Raw genomic sequence first — 15,608 nt, 5'->3', positions numbered from 1 at the left:
TGTATGGCAAGCCTGGCATCAAGGTTTTATTTGGAGGCAGTGAAGGGTTTTGATCCAAGTTATGGCCTAGTTAGAGCAAGGCTTTAGGGATATCAATCTGTGAGCCTACTATCAGTTGGATATGGTAAGGTCTGGAGGCCAGACAATCTGTTATAAGACAATCTCAATGAGTAAGGTGGTGCGATGATGTAGTCGCATGCACAGGCTCTGGACTGCTCGGGACCAAATCCTGGGTTCACCATTTCCTAGATGTGCTACTGGATCTGAGCTTTAAAAGCTAATAGAATCTTTCTTGAAGGCTGTGTGAGGTTTACATTCACTTGGTAATTCTTTTGTGTGTGTGTGTGGTACGCGGGCCTCTCACTGTTGTGGCCTCTCCCGTTGCCGAGCACAGGCTCCGGACGCGCAGGCTCAGCGGCCATGGCTCATGGGCCCCTCCACGGCATGTGGGATCTTCCCGGACCGGGGCACGAACCCGTGTCCCCTGCATCGGCAGGCGGACTCTCAACCACTGCGCCACCGGGGAAGCCCCACTTGGTAATTCTTGCACCATGTCTGGGACACAGCAAATGCTCAGCAAGAGTCAGCCCTTACTGTGAAGGGAAGCCCAGCCTCAGAGTGATTGGTCATGGAATTAGAAGGGGAAGAATCATGCGAGGGGCAACTTTGGGTGACTAATTAGTAGGAGGAGAGAGTGAGGGGACACAAAGCCCTCCAGTTTCCTAGAAGCATGGCAGCTGCATAAACAAAGCCAGGGCTGGCAAGTGAGGAACAGCTGTGGAGGGCAGCAAGATGCTGAGTCAGGTTTGGGATGTTGGGCTCACAATGTGGGCAGGAAGTTGACTAGAGCTGGGAACAGAGCTCGGAACTGTGGACTTTAAAGCAGGAGCTGCCTGATAGCAAGTGCAGCTGAAGATGGGGGTGGGATGCAAGGGGCGCAGGAGAGAGCCGAGTGTATCATGCTGAATGTCTGCAAGGGCTGTGGGGAGGAAGTGGAAATGTGGAAGAGATCATCAGACAAGTAAGGAACCCAAGAGAGACCAGAAACCCCGAAAGGAATGTTTCAAACAGAAGGGTGGTGTCAGCAACACTGACGGCCTCTGAGAAATCGAGGAGGATGAGTGTGAAGGGCCAGTGGTAGCCTTGGTGACAGCCATTTCACTGGTGTGCTGGGGGCACTGGCCAAACTGCTATGGGCCAGGCAGGAGTGGAGGCAGGCGGCAACTGGCAGTTGGGATGTACACTATTCTTTTAAGAACTCCACCTTTGGGCTTCCCTGGTGGTGCAGTGGTTGAGAGTCCGCCTGCCGATGCAGGGGACAAGGGTTCGTGCCCCGGTCCGGGAGGATCCCACATACCGTGGAGCGGCTGAGCCTGCGCGTCCTAAGCCTGCGCGTCCGGAGCCTGTGCTCCGCAACGAGAGAAGCCACAACAGTGAGAGGCCCGCGTACCGCAAAAAAAAAAAGAACTCCACCTTTGAGTTACCCTGTAGTCGTGCTCAAACCACAGCGCAAGAAGCATATACGGGTGTCCCGCACTTTTCAAAAGCTCACCCCATGCCGCTTCGATCTTACAATTTTAAAAAAGACGGGCATTGGCAACTGTTTTTGCTAACCAAAAGAAATTTGAAGAGGAGTTTCCCTTTTACGGTGAAAAGCGAAAATAGCCTTCCGCGTTTGTTTTGCAGTGATCTGTCCTGGAGGCAGCTCGCACCCTCAGCAGCAAGAGGGGCACCACCAAGCTCCTCCCCAGGGAACTACTCTCAGCATCTCAGCATCAGCAGCCATAGCTCTGAACTGTGTCCGTGAGCATCTTGCTTTATCTCCATTTATTTTGTGCATCTGTTAGCAAGATGTGTCCTAAGGTATACGCTTCTTCACTTTACACCATTTCAGCTTATAAAAGGTTTCATAAGAACACTTTACTTTCAGACAGCAAGGAAAACCTGTACAGGATGTTTGTTACAACATTGTAATTTTTAAAAAAAATCAGAAATCATCAATACGGAGTAGTTAAGTAAAGTATGGTACATCCAGTACTCATAGAAAAGAATGAGACAGAGCTATATGAATTAGGAGGGTATAATCTTCAAGATCCACTAGGTGAAAAGGCAACAAAAGCAAAATATGTGTATTATCTGATCACTTCTATTCTTTAAAAAAAGATTATATGTTTTCTCTGTGTGTGTGTCTCTCTCTCTCACACACACGCACACACATCTTTGGCCAAATACAAAGAAAAATGTAATGGAGGCTTCCTGGGGAGCTAGAGGACTGGGAAGGAGATTTATTCTCTTTACTTTGAAATAACCTGCCTGTGACTTAGCAACCCTACTCCTAGGTATTTACTCAAGAGAAATGAAAACTTATGTTCTTACAAAAACCCGTACACCAACGTACATATAGCAGCTTTATTTATTATGGCCCCAAACTAGAAACTACTCACATGTCTGTCACCTGTAATGGGTAAGCAAACTGTGACACACTTATAGAATGGAATACTACTCAGCAATAAAAAGGCACAAACTATTCATACATGCAATAACATGACTGAATCTCAAATGGGCTATGCTGAGTGAAGCAGTCAGGCTTAAAAGGCTACATACTCTAGCATTCCATTTATATGACATTTTTGGAAAAGCTAAACTATGGGGAAGGAGAACAAATGAGTTGCTGCAAGCGGGTGGGTGGAGGAGAAGCTGAGTAAAGTAAGAGGGAGGACGAAATTTGGGGAGGTGATAGACTGTTCCATATCTTGATTTTGGTGGCGGTCACAGGACTCTCTGCGTTTGTCAAAACCCATAAAACTATATGCCAGAAAGAGAAAAATTTCAATTTATTCAAATTTAAATGCTGGGGCTAGTTCTCTGGTGCTTCTTTGTTCCACCCTTGTGTTGTTTGTCTCCATTAAGACAGCTAAAACAAACAAACACAGCCCTTTTGAATGCTTTTTTCAGGTTTCTAAAGATGAAAAAATTGAAGGTGCTGGCCTCGTGGCCAGTGATGGCTGAGATGGGCCTGGCTTAACCCAGGTCAGGGAAAGGGCTTTGGGGAGCCAGGTGCATTAAGCATGCTTTTTAGCAGGATCAGAGAAGAGAGGAAGGAGGCTGACCTGAGGACGAAAGCCCTGGGGAGAGGTGAGCTTGTACAAGAGTGCTGCACGTGGTAGAGAGAAGGAGCAGAGTCCGCAGGAGGGAAGTGGCGGGCTGCTCCCACCTTCCCAAACGACCTTAGGTTGGCACACTCGTTCCAGGTCTGCAGGGCGTGTCTGTCTCCCGCCCCACTGGCTAGGGGAGGGGGTGGGCAGTGCTGGCCAAGATAGGCCTGCCTGGGGTGGGGGGGATGGGAGGAGTCAGGGGTCGGCGGCCAGGCCCCCCAGGCTGGGTCACAAGGGAGCGGGACTCGTGGCTTATCAACCTCATCGGTGCCTGCCACGCTCCACCACCCCTCACCCCCACCAACTGCTCCAGCCCATTGCCCAGCCGGAGGGAAAGGCTGGAAATAGACTCTCCTGGATTTCATTCATGTCTGCAGTTACTTGACCACTAAAGGGCTGCCCGCCCGCCAGTCACATCTCCAGAGTGGGAGCAATCGGAGTGAAAGAAGTGTGATAATAGCTTACAATTACTGACTGCAGGCACTGTTCTTAGGGCTCTATATGTATTAACTCATTTGATCTTTGAAACTCTTTGAGGGAAGGAGGTATTATTACCTATGCCCATTTTACAGATGAAGAAACTGAGATACAGAGAGGTTAGGGAACTTGCCCAAGGCCACTTCTGAACTTGGGTGGGATTTGGTTCCATTCTTAAGACTTCGCTACACCAACGGGGGGAGGGGGAGTCTGGGCTGCTTACCGTGGAGTGTTTTGAGTTTTTGCTTTGCTTTCTATATGGGGGCCTGCCTGTAATGCCTTTCGATTCAGGGGCCCCTTGGGAGGTAGGGGTGAGCATAGGCGATGGTTCAATTCTGTTTTAAAGATAAACCTCTGGGCTGACGCTTGGGTTGGTAGTGAATGCAGCCAGCGCTGCCACCCTGTGGTCACTCCAGCAAAGAACATCTCTCCCAGTTCCCTCGGGGACTTGAAACAGAAAAATCTCCTTGCTTCCTCTCCAGACCTGGCGGGACTCTTGACAGCCAAGACTCTCTTAAGAGAGCCCAGGAGCCCCATCAGTTTAGACAGTGTTTTCCAAACTGCAGTTTGGAACCCATTAATGCTTGAAATCTATTTAGAGGATCACAACCAGTAGTTTTAAAGGGAAATTTTTAAAAGAATAGAAAATACTATGGTGTATGACATGTACTAAATGCAAATATCATTTTGTGGAATTTCAGATATATATACATGTGTGTACTGGGATCTGCTAAAAACCTATTTCTCACTATGACATGAGGCCAAAATGATTTTTTTCAATCTCAAATCTACTGATTCGAGAGTCTAGACTTCCTGGGATTAAGTATCTATTTTCTTCAATTTATCTAACACCTACATCCTCCTCTGTGCCATTTTTTTTTAAATATAGCTATGTGGTTTTCTTCCTAACAGTATTCTTCACTATATTCTTTTTGTTTTAATTACAGAAGTTATGTAAGAATACATTCTGGTTGTAAGAGTCAAGCATTTCAGGAGTGCCGAGTAAAACAAGAACCTTGCCTTCTTCTCACTCCACTCCCAGGCACAGAGGTCACCCCAGAACAGCGTGCTGCACTTCACTGCCCCTCTTTCATAGACGGGCAGGTATATATGTGCCCATGTGCACATTGTTTTACTTAAATTAAACTGTGTGTACTTAAACTCTGCATTTTTTTCACTTATGATATCATAGAGATCTTTTGCTGTCTGTACCTATAAATTTAGCTCATGTCTTTTAAGGGTTGAGTGATATTCCACGGTATGAATGAACCACAGCAAACTTAGCCTCTTGCCTGTAGGTTCCTTACCCTATTGTCTGCCGTCCCCTCCTATGAGCCTTGGCCTCCCTTTTCCAGACACTCCTCTTCCCTTCTCTCTCCAGTGCACTCCTCTCCCTTACCCTGGCCCTGAAACATCTGGGGCTCCCTCCCCTCTCCAACCTCTGGCTCCACCCACCAGCCTCCCCGGTCTCTGCTATGGCCAGACGCTGGCTGGCAGCAGCCACGGCCTGGCATGGGGGAGCCTCCAGGACTGGAAGATGCTTTGCTGAGGGTGCCCAGCAACACTCTGAGTTAATTATTTAATTGGGGGAAACATCCATTAGAGAGGATTCTCACTTTCCAGACAGCCTGTGAGTAAACATGTCAAGAAGAGAAGAGTGAGGTGTTGGCGAAAGCTGCCATTCACCCTGGCTCCTCCTCCAGCCCCCACTCCAGCTAGGGAAGGGGAGCCTGCAGGACCCTGCCCAGATGCATCTGCAGCCTGGACCAGGACAAGCTGGCCAAGCAGGCCCCAGAGACAGGCTGTGTCCCTGAGGAGGGAAGATGTGGCTCGGGGCCCTCAGCCCCACTACTGGCATGTATGGGGAATAATGTTACAGTCAGGAAAAGCCACTCACACCAGATTGCTCACTCCAGAGGGGATTTAATTCAAGAACCCAGTTACAGGAGTGTTGGAAGTGATGAAAACTGGGGAAGGCGAGGCAATTGAAAGATTAACTGTTGCAGGAAGCTACTAGGACCCCGGAGCTGGACCATCAGGGGAGGAGGTGGTATTGACCAGAGCCAGAGGCTGGGGCTTCCAGGTGAGAGCTACAGCTCCGAGGGGCCAACAGCTGGGAGCTGGAGTCATTTGGGGGAGGGTGGTGCCTGGCAGAAGCTGGCTACACAGAATAGATGCCACTGGAAGCAGAGAGAGGATGAGAAATACTCTGGGCTTTTCCCTCCTCCCACCCTCCAGTCTCCCACCAGTGCCTCACGTTGGTTGAACCCAGCAGGAAACCAATGGACAGAGCAGCTTCGGAAACATAATTTGCAGGGTCAGCTCCCTGCACATGGGGCAGAGCAGGGGAAGGGCAGGAGGTGAATGGAAGTACAAACGAGCAATGACCAGCACGTGAAGCCCATGTGGTGCTGGGTCTGCAGGTGTGAAGGGTGAGACTTTCTCTGAGAGGCGGAGACCTTGTAGCTCCTGCGCTGTGAGTATGCAGGATAAAGAGAAGTCCTGGTTTGCGCCTGTGCCTGTCAAGGTTCTGTGTAGAAAAACCCTTTGGACATTTTAACCAAGGAGAGATTTAGTACGGAGAATTAGGTGTTTTCCAAATTGTTGGAAGGGCCAGAATAGTAAATTTGAGACTGAACACCCAGGCATGATTTCCAGAAGAATTCTAAACTGACCCCAGTGGCACTACAAACTCTATTGGTCTCATCTTTTGAATGGGCTCAAACCCACTGTAGCTAAAATACAGAGATCAAGAAACCAGAATCAAGTCACTACTGATGTTGTCACCACTGTCTTTGCCTCTTGACATCCAGAAGCTAGAGAAGCTGCTGTAGAAAACAAACAAAAACCCAGAAACAACCAGAGACAGAAAACAGCCTCGGCCTCACATCCACCTTCCAGATGTCACGAATGTAATTGATTGGTGGAATCCTATTCATTTCTAGAGCCCTAGCTGCAAAGGAGACTGGGAAACGCAGGTTTTAGTTTTCCAGCCTCTCCAGCCAAAAGGAGGGAGGAGACATGGGAGGTTGGGGGAGCCCATTCTCAGTGTCCACCACCCCACTTGTGGAAAACTCAGATGGAGGAAACAGTGCAAGACTGCAAACCACATAGTGTGATGGGGACTCCAAGTGGTACAGATGTTCTGAGAGGGCAGCTCACCTTATGGCCTCCCAGAGTGGTAAGCTAACATATTCACACATTCACAAGGCCCAGCCCCCTGCACAGCTCATTCCATCCTCCCACCTACCTCATAAGACAGGGCTTAGTACATCCCCATTTACTCACAGGGAAACTGAGGCTCAGAGAGGTTAAACAGCCTGCCCAAGTGGGGCAGGTACACACAGGTAAAGGGCAAAATAGGGCATAGAACCAGGGCTGGTTGACACCAAAGCTCTTTGGCTGGGTATGAAGAAGGGGACGAAAACAGAGTAGATGGGAGGTGGGAGGGGGCTGAAGGAAGACCCTCCGGGTGAGGAAGCCACATGAGCAGAGGCGCTGAGGTGTCTGAGCGTGCTGAACGCGGGCAGCAGCGAGCAGGAGGTCTGGCAGGGAGTGGGCATGCTTAGGGGAAGGGTGGAGAAGGGGCGGACCATGGGCTCCTCGGGAGGAGACTGCCTGCTGCACACACCATGAGGGACACTCGCTGAGCACAGAGGGAAGGGGAGCTGCAGGGCCTGGCACTGCGTGGCAGGAGCCCATGGGGAAAGGGGCAGGAACTGGAGGAAGGCACTGGTGAGGGAAAGAGCGGGGTCAAGGTCGAAGGAGGAAGCCGAGGCTCAGGTGAGCAACAGAGCATGGGGGCAGCCTTGCCCAGGTGGGAGCTGTTAGTTCCACCACCAAGTAAGCATCATTTCTGGGCTGGAGAACAGGCACTGCCAAGGGGAAATACAGCCATGCTGACAGCTGTTCAGAAGCTGGGGGTTCCTGCCTTGTCCCCTCCACCCACCCAGGGCTAGCCCTGGTCAGCCGGGACCCTCCCCAGGGTCTCAGGAACAGCACTCCTTGCTTAAGAATGGCCTCATTCCTCCCCCAGAAAGCCTTCTTGGATTACCTCCACCAGGAGCTCCTGGAGCCAGGGCCAGCTACATGTATGACCTGTGCAGTTGCCCAGGCCCCGTGCTCAGAAGAAGGTCCCCGTGCTTGGTTTAGTGAGTGCTCGGCCATCACCACCTTGAAATTCTCAATAAGTTTTTAACAAGGGTCTCTGCATTTTTGCTTTGCACTGGGCCCACAGATTATGAAGTTCGTCCTGCCTGGAATGAAGAATAATCTAAGAAAGGTTTCCATGATTCCTTGGGATTGGGGTGGGGGAGGGTGACTGAAGGCCTTAAAAGGAATTCCTCCTGTTGTTTTGGGTTCCTGCACCTCACAAGCCCCCCGTATATCCCTCTATAAGTGCGTGTGACTCTCCCATATCCTGTGCCCAGCCTTGCTCTAAGAAGTAGCGGCTGTATCAACTGTTTAGTGCACACTGGTCCCCCGCACCCTGCCAACTCCACAAAGAGCCATGCACGTGGTGGGTGCTCCATGGGGCTTGCTGAGCCAACGTGAAGGCCAGGTGGACTGGATGGACAGACTGACCATCTCCGATGGTCCTCTCCTGCAGCCTGGGCAGGAGTGGAGTGGGGAGAGAAGGGAGGGAGACTGAGTGTGTGTGTGTGTGTGTGTGTGTGTGTGTGTGTGTGTGTGAGAGTGTGAGAGAGAGAGAGAGAGAGAGACAGAGACAGAGACAGAGACAGAGACAGAGGGAGGGAGGGGGCACATAAAACAGAAACAAATAAAGAGTTCCAATGTGAAACGATTAAAAAGTAAATCGAAGAGAGTGAGATAAGGCGGAGGAGCCTCTGCTCCCTAGTTAACATTCATTGGATTGAATAATCAGGCTTCATTATCTCAAATTGTCTGCATATTTGCCCTCAAAATGCTAATTTACAGTTGGCTGGGAGCAGTCTCGGCCTATTTTGACTAAAATATTATTTCACTTTATTGAGCATTGTTCTTAGCTGTCGGGCATCTTGGTTCACAGGGAAAGGAGGGGAAGAAATAGAGGGACAGAGGAAAACATTTTCTATCAAAGCTCTGCCCCGCTCAAGTCTGATTATGGGCTCCCTGTTTTGCGTAGAAATGGCATTTCTGAGCCTCCAAGTAAAATTAGAGTCTTTATCATTTTCTTTTAGGGGATAGACAGTTTATCATTAATCTCAGCCAAGGAAATAGGAGAAATGATTTTTTTTGTTTCACTGAAGGGATGGAAAGTCTCACTCACCACTCCCCCCTCCCTCTTCAGCGCTGAGGCAGCCGGCTCCCTCCTCCACCACGTTCTCCCACCAAGTTCTCCCGGCCTCCAAAGGTCTGGTGTTCTCTGCCTCTTGCCCTTCTCTGTCCTAAAGACCTCAGTGACCAAAGACATGGTCGCAGGTTACTCACATTAGCTCTGGAGTTTGGCTGGACTTTCCCAGAATCTCAGCCCTGGAAGTCTTAAAGATGTGAGCTCCAAATTTAATTCTAGAATTGAGTTAGAAAGACACAGCCCTCCTTGGAGCTAAAAGTTTGTAACTGTCCTTTCAAGTCTTTGTTCACTTGTGAGCACGGTGTTCCAGACAGCGAGATCTGGGCCCTGGGCTGGGTTTCCACTCCACTGAGCCGCACACACTCTCCCAGCTTCCCCGTGACTGAGGGCAGGAGCTAGTGTGAGCCGTCACTGGGTCAGGCCGAGGCCAGGCCAGTTCTCTGTGGTTAGAGTCACAGGGAAATGAACCTTAAAATTGTTTTAGTTCAACCCCCAAAACCAGATGACAAAACTGAGGACAGAAGTTAGCAGTTGGGGTTGCAAATCCAGTGAGTGGGTCATCTTGGTGACTCTTATTACTGTTTGGGAGGCTTCTCTCCTCTCCTCTATCAAACTCCTTTCTGAATGCCCTTTTTGGTCAGCCCTCCTTCTACTTTTTTGTCATCCATTCCCTGTCTTAGCTCTTCCGTGGGCAATGAGTGGCCATTCTGGCCCTCTGTGGAGCGGAGAGGTTCTGGATTGCTGGTGCCTTCTGCCTTGCCTTCCCTGTGAAGGTCAGCCCAGGACCCAGGAGTCAGTGTGCCCAGCCAACAGGCCTCCAGCTATCCTGCCCCAAAGCCATCCCCTCCTCAGCCAGCCAGGCCTTCCACCACCTTCAAAGCCTAAGAAAGCCGTCCTCTTCTTCTCTACCCCAGAGTAAGCAAAAGTTGCAGGTTCCCAGGCCAAGGTCCAGGGTCACTGTGTGCACTTGGGCAGACTGTACATTGTACAAGGGCACTGGTCAGGTCAGCAGTGGGGCTGAGATCCAGCCCCTGCTTCCTTAGCGCTCAGAGCTGACTCACTTCTCTGTCCCACCTTCCCTAACCATCTGAGCTCAGCCTTCTCCCCGGGCTCTTCTGAATTGTCCTAAGCCTGAATGTGTTGACTGGATCGAGACCCGGATTGATGTGTCCACTCCCCTCCCCCATCCTGGATCTGTGTGGTGTGTGGGGCCTTGCCACCTATACTCAACGGGATTCGAGACTGACCTCTGCCCACTTATTGCAGCCAGCTCCTGTCCCTGCCTGGGTCTCCATGCCCCTGCTCACAGTAGTTACTGCTGTCTCTCAGCTTCCTGACCTCCTGAGACACTGGACTCCCCAGACACTCCGTGCATGGCTCCTTAGCCAGCCTAGGCCTAGAGGCAGCAGCCTCTGTCCAGGCACAGGGTCATTGGTCAGGGGATATCATCAGGCATTTTGCACAGAGGCTTCTGGAAGGCAGCATCATGTAACAGCCTATAGGCACTCTAGCCATCATGCACACAGAGCAGACATCACATACATACATCCCAGCCAGCACAGCACACACTCCGCAGACACACCCCACAGACACCACTTACCCTCATCCTTCGCAAACACTACAAACACATAGACACAACCCAAGAGATACTACACACACACCCACACTCAACAGACACACACACCCAGCCAACACCCTCCCCACCAACCTATGCTCATATCCAACAGAAGCTGTATACACCCTCTGCTGACGGAATCCATATACACCCTCACACTTTCCCAGGCACACACACATTCATACGCAGCAGACACCACACACACACACACACACCCAACAGATACTATATACAAGCCCACCTGCTCACACGTGCTCTGTCACATTTATTACAGTTGGTGGCCATGCACCTGGTATGATATGAGAAAGCTGAGAAGCCCCCACCAGGCCGCACCTAAATGCATGAGGCGGAGAGCATTGTACCTTCATAATTTGCCTGATGAAATTACAAAACAGGAGGAGGAAATTCCACTGCTTCTGGGATGCAGGACTCTGGCTTTAGCTCAGTTCTGTCACTGCAGAAACATGTGACCTGGATCACCCTCTCCACCACAAGAAATAAGGCATTAGGAGGACTTGTACAAAGTCTTCAGATGGGTGTTAGGGCCCTGGGTGTTCATCATACAGCATATGTTGAGGGCCACCCCAGCCTGGGTGCTGCAGGGCAGATAAGGAATTCCAGGCCAGGCTTGGTCCCTGTCCTCAGAGAGTCAGGGTCAGGCTGGAGAGAGAAGCAGGGCTTAGTATCAGAGGATGGAAGAACAAACACACACCAATTGTGCAAATTCACTCTCAGGCAGAGGGCCTGAGGATCAAATGGGGCTCGAGGTAAAACAAGAAACCCCGGGGTGGCCACTGCAGCCGGCCATGTCCAGAGGGAAGAATTCAGACTTGGGGGCAAGGAGGGTAGGAGATACAGTCATTTATTCATCCATCAACTATTTATTTATTCAGCACCTACTGCCCACCTAGTGCTTTGAGGAATGAGGTCCCTGCCTCCTGCTGCTTCTGTTCCAGCTGAGAGGCTGTCAGTATGAACCAAGTGAATAGTAAGGATGATATCAAGGTGGTGTCAGGCTATGAGGCAAATCAGCAGGTAATGGGCAATGACTGGGGCCACCTTTGTACGGGGGAGTGCTCACTTAGGGCAATGAGGGCAGGTCTGGGACTAGGGTGAAGCAAGGAGACACTCCCACTCAGAAGTGTACGACCTTGAAAGGGAGTGCCTCCTTAAATTTGTGCCCTCAGTGGTGCCTCACTTGCCTCACCCTCATCCCAGCCCCATTCAAGGGCATTAAGGGGAGGCATCTAGGCATGAGCCTCTAGCTATCAAGTCCTCGCAGCCTGATTTCTCTCCTATAACTCTGTTTTTGTGCTCCATTTCCGTAGACCTCCGCTTACCCTGGCCCAGCCTCTGGCCCCAGCCCTAGCTTTCCTTCCCTAGGCCTCAGGGTGTCAGAGAAGGCCCCTGCTCCCTGCCCACCAAACCCCCCCACTACCACCACCACAGCGCCGAGGCTTGCCACCGACCGCACAGAGAAGCCAACTTTGAACTGTGGGCCTAGGCCCAGGGAGGTCGCTCAGAAGGCCAAGGTTCAATTTCCCGGGCCTGCGGTGGCTGTGCTGGGAGGGGAAGGGGTGCACTGTGGGGCCTGGATGGGAGGCTGGGAAGAAAGAAAACTCACCCCAGCGAGGAACAGAGTCTTTTCCCTGTAATGCCATCACTTGGCCTCAGTGGGTTTGCCCCCAAAGGCTCCCATATCACGCTATTTCTCTCTTCCCCTGGCAACTGACGTCTCTCATTAACTTGTAGAAGAGACCATGTCTATTTCCCAGCTTGGAGCACTTGGCACTCTGCACCCCATATTCAGTGAAGAATGACTGAATGCGGTTGCAGTGAGATTCAGGCCACTCTGGCAGACCCCAGGAAGTGGGTCCCCGCCACTGCAGAAGCACTGGGGTCTACGGGGTGGTTTGGGGCACACAGGGACCTCTCAACCCCCAGCTCCATAGTGGGCTCTCAGGGGGTCAAGCCCAGCGAGGCCCCTGTGGGTCCTCTGCACCCCCTGCCTCACCTAACAAAGGCCGGCGCGATCTAGGATCTCACCTCCCTCAGCCTGGCAGGCCGGGGCAAGTTTGCGGGTATTCCCCTCTTCGCCCCACCCCCATTTACCCCTGGCAACCTCGATGCCCTTTCCAAGGACATTCTCCGCCTCCAAGTCCGGACTGACCTCGGCTAGAGAGAGGCGCCAGGGATAGGACATGGGGGACGGGTAGGTGGGTCCGGACTGCCTCCTAGGCCCCGGGTAGGGGGTGGGGCGCCCCTCCCGGAGCTGGGCCGAGACCCCGGCTCCTGCGCTAACAATCAATGGGCCGCAGCCGGCGGGCGGGGCCGGGCCGGAGGATTAGGGCGGGGAAGGGCAATTACAGCCGAGCGGCCGCGCTCCGGATTTCGTCCGCTGCGCTGCTCAAATGCCACATTTCGGATGCAGCGCCGCGCCCGCCCTGTTTGCTCGGGGAGTGGGGGCCCCGGGGCAGGAAGCCAACTCGCAAGTGTATCGGAGATTAGGGCCGGCGGCGGCGGGGGCGGGCACTGGACAAACACGCGGCGGCCGCCTCAATCCTCCGTCCTCTATTCCGCCCGCGGCGACGCTGGCAGGGCCGTGACTCGGCGACGCGAGGACGCGGGTTGGGAAGGCCGCGGCCCCTACCCCGCCCAGGGCCTCCGCGCCCGCCTCAGGGGACTCTCCGCCTGGGCTTGCGAGCGGGCGGGGGCGGGGCGCTGAGCTAGCAGGGCCGACTGGCACCTGGCGGGGGAAGCAATGGATTTTTTTTCTTCCTTCAAATATTTATGAATTTTGCATCTTTTCCTTAATGAGCTTACACGTGGAGGACCAACTCCCGTAAAAATTGGCTTGGTACCAAAGATCATGGTGGGAGAATGAGGAAAAGAAGGAGGGCACGGGAGAGAGAGCAGGACTTGGGTGGAGTCGGGAGGACGAGGAAAGGGCGGCGGAAGGGAAGAGGGAGGGCGAATGGAGGAAACCCAGGCGCTGTCTCCTTCAGTCCCTTCGACCCTCCATGACTCGCCCCCCAGGCCTGGCTCAAACCCTCGTCCTCAAGCCCCTACTTCCCCTTCTGCTTGGTGAGGCGAGGGGAAAGAGCCCCCGGTTGGGGATGGGGAAGGAAAAGGAGGCAAAGGTGAAGGTGTGGGAGTGGTGGGCCCCTCGCCCGAGTGAACACCAGGGAGCTTAGAAGCACTGCGGAAAATCCAGCGGTCCCTGAGCGGAGCAGCCCCGGACCCGCGCGGCAGTGGATGGCGCCTCCTGGTGTTCAGGAGACCGCGCTGCCCGGCGCTAACCGCCGCCCTAGGTCTGAGTTCTCTGCCCTGGGAAGTGAGCCTTTGATAGGCCTCCAGGAGCCCTGGAGGACATGTCCAGACTCTTAAGCCAGAGTTTCCAGGGACTCAGAGGTCAGAAGGACCCCAGAACAAATTCCTCTCCTGGGAGCTGTAGGGTTCACCCCTACACTGGCTTCTGCCACATCCCCAGCTAGAGCTCCTCCTGCCCTTCCACAACTCACCCTCAATCAGTGCTGCTTCTTGTTCCCTGAGCAGACTGACCATTCCTACAAACATGCCTTTGCTCAGGTTTCTGGGAGGGTCCAAATCCTCACCACCTACCAAGGCACATCTAGTGTCCAACCTCTTCCTCCAGGAAGCCCTCCAGGGCTGCTCCAGCTCAGAGGCTCTTTCAACCAATTTAGCATCTGATTCCATCATAAGATCCCTCTGTTGGGCTTCCCTGGTGGCGCAGTGGTTGAGAGTCTGCCTGCCGATGCAGGGGATACGGGTTCGTGCCCCGGTCCGAGAAGATCCCACATGCCGCGGAGCGGCTGGGCCCGTGAGCCATGGCCGCTGAGCCTGCGCGTCCGGAGCCTGTGCTCCGCAACGGGAGAGGCCACAACAGTGAGAGGCCCGCGTACCGCAAAAAAAAGATCCCTCTGTGGTGGGTCTTGGCCTTCTCTCTTCTTCAAAGTCAGGCTATATGTTCTCTTGGAACTGAGTGGTTTTGGCCAGGGACAGGATCTGCCCACACACACCCCCTCCCCCTGCCTCCAGACAGCTGGAGCTTACAAGGTTAGTGGGCTGGTCCCTGAGGCACTTGTGCCCAGGAGGGCCCTTGTCCCTTAGGAGTGACAGAGTTTCTCTTCCAGGGAACCCCACCCAGTTCCTCACTCCTCTGACTGGCTCCTCTGCTCCACCCTGCACCCCACCATGATCCCTTGGGAGGTAAGGCCACTTTGTAATCACCCCTGTTCTCAGAAAGGTTATGAAGTCCTTTCTCTTGCTATTGACACCCCTGAACTGAACAAACAAGCTTCCTTTTCACCCTCTCATGAGGTCCTTAGTGAGCTGCTGAAACCTCCAGAAATGACCAGTTCAGGCAAGCTCCAAGATTTGGGAGGTTAAGCCCTCACCTCAAGAGAGGTTGTGGCTAAACCCACAAGGAACCTGCCCTCACCATGGGTGGATATACTGACCAGATAGACAGTACAGCCTGTGGAGGGCAATGCAGCAACATCAGCCATTTCAAATGAGCCTCTCTCTCATCCCAGGAATTGCACATTTAAGAATCTCTCCTAGGGACTTCCCTGGTGGCGCAGTGGTTAAGAATCCGCCTGCCAATGCAGGGGACACGGGTTTGATCCCTGGTCCAGGAAGATCCCACATGCCGCGGGGCAACTAAGCCCATGTGCCACAACTACTGAGCCCTCATGCCGCAACTACTGAAGGCCACACGCCTAGAACCCGTGCTCCGCAGCAAAAGAAGCCACCGCAATGAAAAGCCTGAGCAAAGAAGAGCAGCCCCCGCCCACTGCAACTAGAGAAAGCCCTCACGCAGCAACGAAGACCCAACACAGTCAAAAAAAAAAAAGAATCGCTCCTAAAAAGTACTTGCAGGGAGCACACCGCCTATAAGGATGCTTGTCATGAGGGGAAAGGGAAAACCATCTTAAAGCCCATCAGTGGTGGGCTGGCTCAATTATTTGCATGCTGTGCAACCATTTGTTAAAAATTTGGTGGAGGTATATGCACTGACACAGTGACGTGTCCAATATATATTAAG

Source organism: Orcinus orca, chromosome 13, assembly GCF_937001465.1.
Source record: "Orcinus orca chromosome 13, mOrcOrc1.1, whole genome shotgun sequence".
In the NCBI taxonomy this organism is placed as follows: Eukaryota; Metazoa; Chordata; class Mammalia; order Artiodactyla; family Delphinidae; genus Orcinus; species Orcinus orca.
The sequence above is the reverse complement of the archived record's forward strand: the minus strand, read 5'-3'. Positions refer to the sequence as shown.